This window comes from Jaculus jaculus, chromosome 1 (assembly GCF_020740685.1).
Source record: "Jaculus jaculus isolate mJacJac1 chromosome 1, mJacJac1.mat.Y.cur, whole genome shotgun sequence".
Taxonomy (NCBI): domain Eukaryota; kingdom Metazoa; phylum Chordata; class Mammalia; order Rodentia; family Dipodidae; genus Jaculus; species Jaculus jaculus.
Genome location: NC_059102.1, coordinates 257150017 through 257158393, shown reverse-complemented (window position 1 = coordinate 257158393; position 8377 = coordinate 257150017). Strand labels below are relative to the sequence as shown.

Genomic DNA, 8377 nt, shown 5'->3' with positions numbered 1-8377 from the left:
CTACGCTTGGCTACTGTTTCTGTATTTATGATTAATCACTAGCAGTACAACTCCCAGAAGAAAGGAGATGGATATAATGGTGATGCAAGCAATCCCCCAAAATGGATTCTTTCCTCCCATCCATGAAATTGTGCTCCCTTTCCATCCATCAAAGGAGTGCACAGGGTAGTTGCATGTGATATTCAAATACTATTGTCCAGCTGGTAATGCTGGATGAAAATCACTTCTGTGCTCTGTAAGATGATACAACTAATGAAAGTCGGCAATGCTGCAGTGTGCATCAGAACAATAGAGTCCTCAGTATGAACCCACTGTTATCCTCATCATAGTGAGCACTAAACCAATTCCCTGGCTTTGTTGTACCTTTGAATCCTTCTTCCAGGCTTCCCCCTCCAGGGGTGTTTCTGAATATCTTTTTGTTTTGTTTTGTGAGGGTCCAGGCTGACCTGCAACTCACTACGTAGTTTCTGGGTGGTCTTGAACTCACCATGATCCTCCTTACCTCTGCTTCCCAAGTGCTGGGATTGCCACCATGCCAGGCTGTGAATTTCACATTTTTATCCGTCCACCAAGCAATACCTTTCCTTTTCAAAGGAACTGGCACAGCTGTGGGATCAGATTCATTGGCGACCAGAAATAATTCTGGTGTATCATCACCCATGCTGTTGGCCATAGCTCCCCAAGGAGCAATCGGTTTGTCTTCCTTTCTTCCATAGGCTCACATTCTTTACTAGAATTAAGTAAAGCACTAGGATCTCCACTGGCTGTCATCTCAAGATTTCCCATACTTCGGTGGTCTTGATAGAAATTAGACAGCCCGTGATAGTGAACACATTGCCCTCAAATGACTTTTCCAATGTGAAGTTAATGGTACAAATGCTGAGTGTCACATCCAGTGGCAGACATGTACGGCAGGGACTGGAAGGCTGTGTTCCGGCGTCATCATTCTCCATCTCGCAGATGTTGTTGGACCGGGCGAAGGTGCCGATGCCAATGCGGATGAAGATGAGGCCCAGATGAAGAAGGTGGGCAGCTCCGGGCCGGCCATGAGGATGGGCTGCCAGGGCAGCTGTTGCTGTTTGAGGGCCCTGCTCTCCGGCCTTTGGGTCTTGGCGGTGCCCCGGGGGCACACGGGGCCACTGTCCTCCTCATCCTTCGCTTTATAGTCTATTGCCCCGAGTGGTGCTAGGCCAAGTCCAGGCAGAGTGCCAAGGGGACCAGCGCAGGCGGGCACCGCTCCCACCGCAACCACCCCACTGCCACCCTGGGTCTTCAATTGTATTCTGCTGGTCTATAGGTCTGTTCTTATACGAGTACCATGCTGTTTTTATTACTGTGGCTTTGTAGTACATTTTTAGATTGGATATGGTGATACCTCCAGAGAGATGTTTCTTTTACTGAGGATATGTTTAGATATCTGAGGCCTACTGCCATTCCTTTTTTTTTTTTTTTTTTTTTTTCCGAGGTAGGGTCTCACTCTAGCCCAGGCTGACCTGGAATTCACTCTGTATTCTCAGAGTGGTACCGAACTCATGGCGATCCTCCTACCTCTGCCTCCTGAGTGCTGGGATTAAAGGTGTGTGCTACCACACCCAGCTAATTCCATATAAATTTTGAGATCAGTTTTTTCTGTCTCTATGAGAAATGGTGCTGGAATTTTGATTGACATTGCGCTAAATCTGTATATTGCTTTTGGAAGAATTGCCATTTTCACAATATTAATCCTACTTATCCAGGAGCACAGAAACTCCTAACTTCTCATGTCCTCCTCAATTTCTTACTTAAGTGTTTTTATGTTTTCATTATATAGGTCTTTTACATCCTTAGCTAGTACAAAGTATTGAATTTTTTTTTTTTTTTTTGCTATTGAAAATGGGACAGACTTGCTGATTTTTTTCTCTGTATATTTGTCCATTGCATAAAGGAAGGCTACTGAGTTTTGTGTGTTGATTTTGTATCCTGCCACTTTGCTGACAGAATGACTCACCTTTAGAAGCTTTGAGACAGAGACTTTTGGGTCACTTATATACTGGATCATGTCATCTGCAGATAGGGCTAACTTGACTTCTTCCTTTCCAATTTGAATCCTTTTTTTTTTTTCTTTCTCCTGTGTTATTGCTTGGGCTAGTACTTCTAGTACTATGTTGAAGTGCAGTGGTGAGAGCGGGCACCCCTGTCTTGTTCCTGGTCGCAGAGGGAACTCCTTGAGTCTTTCCCCAGTAAGTATTGTTTGGGCTTCAAGTGCTTTTTATATAGCTTTTATTGTGTTGAGATATAAACCCTCCATGCCTATTCTCTCCAGCATTTTGGTCATGAAGTGATGTTCTCTGCATCTGTCATCTGTGGAGGTGATCATGTGGTACTTGTGTTTCAGTTTATTTATGTGGTGTATTACATTGACTAATTTCTGTATGTTAAGCCAGTCTTGCATCCCTGGGTGAATCCTGCTTGATCAAGGTGGATAATGTTTTTGATGTGTTGAACTTGGTTTGTGAGGATTTTGTTCAGGGTCTTTGCATTTAAATTCACCAGGGATATAGGCCTATAGTTTTCTTGTATTTCTGTCTAGTTTTGGTATTAGAGTGATGCTAGCTTCATAAAAGGAGTTGGGGAGGATTCCTATTCTATGATTATGTGAAACAGTTTGAGAAAATTGGGTTCAGCTCTTCAATGAAGTTTTGATAGAATTTGGCTGAGAAGCCATTCAGTCCTGGATTTTTCTTTTGGGGGAGGATTTTTATTACCTTTTCACTCTCCATGGGTGTGATAGGTTTGTTTAGGAGATTGGTCTGCTCTGAGTTTAGCTTTGGTAGATGGTATGTGTCTAGGAATTCATCCATTTCTTCCATATTATCCAATTTTAGAAGTATGTTTTGATGATTCTTCCAATTTCTTTGTTGTCTACTATGACCTCTTTCTTTTCATTTCTGATTTTGTTAATTTGAGATGACTCCTTTTTTTTTCATTTGATCAAATTGGTCAAAGTTTTGCCTATCTTATTTATTTTTTCTAAGAACCAGCTCTTTTGTTTCATTAATTTTCTTAATTATTTTCTGTTTCCCATTCATTAATTTCTTTATAAAAATATTTTTATTTATTTATTTGAGAGAGAGAGAAAGAAGGAGAGGGAAAGAGAAAGATAGAGAGAGAGAAAGAGAGAGAATGGGAGTGCCAGGGCCTCCACCCACTGCAAACAAACTCCAGATATGTGTGCCACCTTGTGCATCTGGCTTACATGGGTCCTGTGGAATCAAACCGAGGTCCTTTGGCTTTGCAGGTAAGTGCCTTAACTGCGAAGCCATCCCTCCAGCCCCAATTCATTTATTTCTGCTCAGACCTTGATTATTTCTTCTGTCTGGAGCTCTCAGGGTTGGATTCTCCTTGTTTTTCCAACACCTTTAAGTGGATGCCTGACTGTTCTAGCATTTTTTTTTTTTTTTTTTTTTTGAGGTAGGGTTTCACTCTAGTCCAGGCTGACCTGGAATTCACTATGTAGTCTCAGTGTGGCTTCACACTCATGGCAATCCTCCTGCCTCTGCCTTCCAAATGCTGGGATTAAAGGCGTGTGTCACCACGCCCAGACTGTACTGGAATTTAAAAACATTATAACATTCCTTTAATCCCAGCACTTGGAAGGCTGAGGCAGGAGGATCACTGTGAGTTCAAGGCCACGCTGAGACTACATAGTGAATTCCAGGTCAGCCTGGGGTAGAGCAAGAGCCTACCTTGAAACAAAAACAAAAACAAAAACAAAAAAGTCCTAAGAAGAACCTGGGGGTTGGTGAGATGGCTCAGTTGGCAAAGTGCTTGCCAGACAAGCATGAAGTCCAGAATTTGGATCACCAGAACCCACGCCCAAGATACATGCTTGGCAGGTGTTTGTAATCCCAGTGCTGGGGAAGTGGAAACAGGGCCAGATTGGTGAACTCTAGGTTTAGTGAGAGATCCTGTCTCAAAAAAGAAGGTGGAGGGCTGGAGAGATGGTTTAGTTGTTAAGACACTTGCTTGCAAAGCCTAAGTACCCAGGTTCAATTCCCCAGTCCTCACGTTGGCAAGGTGAAGCATGCATCTGGCGTTCGTTTGCAGTGGCTAGAGGCCCTGGCGTGTCCGTTCTCATTCTCTCTCTTATATAAACAAATAAATCAAAGTGGAGAGAGATTCAAGAAAATACCTGATGCTGACCTCTGGTTTCCTTACACATGTACATACTATGGTAGTTTGAAAGTATGTCTCCCAGAGACTTGGGTGTTTTATTAAAGCTTGCAACTTGGATCTCAGCTGCCTGGGTGGCAGAGGCACTGGGGGCAGACCTTGGGCTCCAGCTGTGAGGTGTGTTTGGGGGCGGATCTGATTTCTAGACCAGAGGTATGCAGAGCAGTCTGAGCTCTGGCGGGGCCCCTGCTGCTTGCTGCCATTTGTGCTGGTTGCTGTGGTGTTTGCTGGCAGCTGTTGTTTTCTCTCTGCTTGGATGGATGGAAGCTGCTTCTCCCACCACTGAAGGAACTTCGCCCTCCCTCCCGGATCTGTACTAGTGAAAGAAATCCCTTCCTCCTCTCATCTGTGCCGGATTTGGTTGCTCATCCCAGCAATGTGAAGCTGGGTACCCCCCCGACCCCTGTAAACACAATATACCTCACATCTGAACATGCATATACTCACATGCGTACACGTCACTCATGTACACACAGACACAAAAAGAACCCAGCACCATCAAGAGAGGCCTGGCAAAGGCAGAGTGTGGGAGATTGTCACGTCCATGGCTTAACTTTATTCTTTTGTTAATGTAACTTAAGCACATACTGATTTGCTGACGCGAATTGTTCCATGGGCAGCAGAGTGCTTTCAAATTAAGAAGCAAAACCGGGCGTGGTAGCGTGTACCTTTAATCCCAGCACTCGGGAGGCAGAGGTAGGATTGCCGGGAGTTCGAAGCCACCCTGAGACTACATAGTGAATTCCAGGTCAGCCGGGGCTAGAGCAAGAGCCCACCTCAAAAAAAAAAAAAAAAAAAAAAAAAAAAGAAAAAGCCACAGTTCATAGTTCATTTGTTTAGAACTTTATTCTTATTTATTTATTTATATTTATATTTATATTTATTTGAGAGAGAGAGAGAGAGAGAGAGAGAGAGAGAGAGGGAGAGAGAATGGGAGAATGGGCACATCAGGGCCTCCAGCCCTGCAAACGAACTCCAGACGCGTGCGCCCCCTTGCGCATCTGGCTAACGTGGGTCCTGGGGAATCAAGCCTCGAACCGGGGTCCTTAGGCTTCACAGACAAGCGCTTAACCTCTGGAAATTATTTTAATACACACACACACACACACACACAAGCTAGCTCAGTCAGTACAAAACTGACTAATTAAAAAAAAAAAAAAAAAAGGAGGGCTGGAGAGATGGCTTAGCGTTTGCCTGTGAAGCCTACGTACCCACGTTAGCCAGATGAGCAAGGGGACGGACGCATCTGGAGTTCGTTTGCAGGGCTGGAGGCCCTGATGTGCCCATTCTCTCTCTCTCTCTCTCTGCCTCTTTCTCTCTCTGTTTGTCTGTCACTCTCAAATAAATAATTACAAATACAAATAATAAAATAGCTACACCTGGGCTGGGCATGTGGCACAGGCCTTTAATTCCAGCCCTCAGGAAGCTGAGGTAGGAGGATTGCCGTGAGTTCAAGGCCAGCCTGAGACTACATAGTGAATTCCAGGTCAGCCCTACCACGAAAACCAAAACAAAACCAAATAAGGCAACAACAAAAATGGCCACATCTGGGACCAGGAATGTGCCGCTCTGTAATACAGCACTTGCTTATATTGCGTGATACTGAGTGGGATCCCAGACGTTTGTGCTCCTGTGGCGAGTGGCGTGATCTAGTCTTCACTAAGAAGTGCTTTCAGAACCAAATCTCACTTTTCTCTGCGGGTGAATCTTCGGGGCCCTCTAGTGCGTCTTAGGCTGGTTTTAGCATCTGTAAGCAGAGGCTGCCATCTTGTGGCCAAGTGTGGGAATACACCCTGTAGGACGGGTTGAGCTCCTCCACCTGCATTCTCAGCAGGCTAGTGCATCAGCTTTCAAAGGACAGTAATTCCATCTTTTTATTTATTCAGTTTTTGAGATCAGGGTCTCACTCTGTAGCCCAGGCTGACCTTGAATTCATTATGTTGGCCAGGCTAGCCTTGAACTCATGGTGATCCTCCTATTTTTATTTTTATTTTTAGATTTATTTATTAGAGAGAGAGAGAGAGAGAGAGAAAGGGGGAGAGAGAGAGAAAGGGGGGGGAGGGAGAGAGGGAGGGAGGAAGGGGGAGAGAGAGAGAGAGAGAATAAGAATGGGAATGAGAATGGGCATGCCAGGGCCTTTAGCCACTGCAAATGAACTCCAGATGCATGTCCCTCCATGTGCATCTGGCTTATGTGGGACACGGACTTGGGTCCTTAGGCCTCGTAGGCAGTGCTTTAACCTCTAAGCCATCTCTTCAGCCGGATCCTCCTATTTTTTAGCCTTAGACTCACAAGTGTTGAAAATAAAGTTGTGCTCAACCATGCAAGGCTCAGAAAGTAATTTTGAAAGTGTGTCAATTTGAATAAAAGCAGATGTATTCTGGAATAAGAAATTATACTTGTTTATTTATCTATCCAGAGGGTTGAACCCAGGGCCTCACACCTTAGGCAAGTGCTCTACCATTGATTCACATCCCCAGTCTTGAGTAATTAACTAATTAATTAATTAATTTTCAAGGTAGGGTCTCACTCTAGCCCAGGGTGATCTGGAACTCACTCTGTAGACTAAGCTGCCCTTGAATTTACAGTGATCCTCCTACCTCTGCTTCATGAGTACTGCAAATAAAGGTGTGCATCACCACACCTGGACTTGAATTTATTTATTTTTTGAGGTAGGGTCTCACTCTGGTCCAGGCTGACCTAGAATTCACTATGTAGTCTCAGGCTGGCCTCGAACTCATGGTGATCCTCCTACCTCTGCCTCCCGAGTGCTGGGATTAAAGGCGTGTGCCACCATGCCCATCTTAAGTTTATTTAGTTTTTATTTTTTTTAAAAAAAATTTTTAAATTTATTTATTTGAGAGCGACAGACACAGAGAGAAAGACAGAGGGAGAGAGAGAGAATGGGCGCACCAGGGCTTCCAGCCTCTGCAAGCGAACTCCAGACGCGTGCGCCCCCTTGTGCATCTGGCTAACGTGAGACCTGGGGAACCGAGCCTCGAACGGGGTCCTTAGGCTTCACAGGCAAGCGCTTAACCGCTAAGCCATCTCTCCAGCCCTTAAATTTATTTTAAAATTCATAGAAACTTAATAAATTGTCAAGCAACTTAAGGCTGTATATCCAAGCTCTTTACAAACCAACTTAGTCTGTTTTGCATTGTGCTTACTTAAGGAAGAAATTCCCAGATCTTCATAATACTGATGTGTGTACATACCAAGCCAAAATGTTCAAGATCAACTTTCCTATGTACTTTTTACTTTTTAATGTTTTTGTGTGTATGTGTACAAGTGTGTGCACAGGTCAAACATCAGGTGTCTTCCTCTATCACTCTCCACCATGTTTTCCTGAGATAGGGTTTCCCTCTGAACCCAGAGCTCACCGATTCAGCTAGATAAGCTAGCCAGCAAGGTCTGTCTCTGCTTCCCCAGCACCAGGATTATTGGCATGTGCCGCAGTGATCTGAACTCAGCTTCTCATACTTATACATCTGCCCATCACTCCTTTTTCCATCTTCCCAGGGCTTTTTTACATTTTTTGTTTGAAAGTAGTTTTTTATTTTTATTTTTTAATTTTAAAAATATTTTATTTTTCTTCATTTATTTGAGAGAGAGAGAGAGAGAGGGAAATAAGCAGGGAGAGAGAAGGAAAGGAAGAGAATGGGTGCACCAGGGCCTCCAGCCACTGCAAATGAACTCCTGATATGTGCACCCCCTTGTGTATCTGGCTTACATGGGTCTTCGGGAATTGAACTTAGGTCCTTTGGCTTTGCAGGCAAATGCCTTATCCACTAAGCCACTTCTCCAGCTCCAGTATTTTTCTTTTTTGGGATAGGGTCTCATGTAGTCCAGGCTGGTTTCAAACTCACAGTACACCTGAGGATGACCTTGAATTTATGATCCTCCTGCTTCCATCGCCCAAGTGCTAGGATAATAGGCGTGAAGCATCATGCTTGACTTATGTTGTTATGGGAACTGAACCCAGGGCTTCATGCAAACTAGGCAAACTCTCTATCTGTAGTTCTCATAGAAAAGTTTTAGCATGGGCATATGTTAATATGAAATGAAAAGAAGTGTTCCTTCCCACACCCTGCCATCTCTATTTTTTTAAGGCAGGGTCTCATTCTAGCTCAGGCTGACCTGGTACTCACTATGTAGTCTCAGGGTG

The 8377-nt window shown here is 44.2% G+C and overlaps 2 pseudogenes; one reads left to right on the top strand and one right to left on the bottom strand.

Moving 5' to 3' along the window:
- Positions 1-1352, bottom strand: LOC101600260 (annotated as a pseudogene).
- Positions 1353-2354: 1002 nt separating this feature from the next.
- Positions 2355-8377, top strand: part of LOC123458612 — an 8624-nt pseudogene continuing 2601 nt past the window's right edge.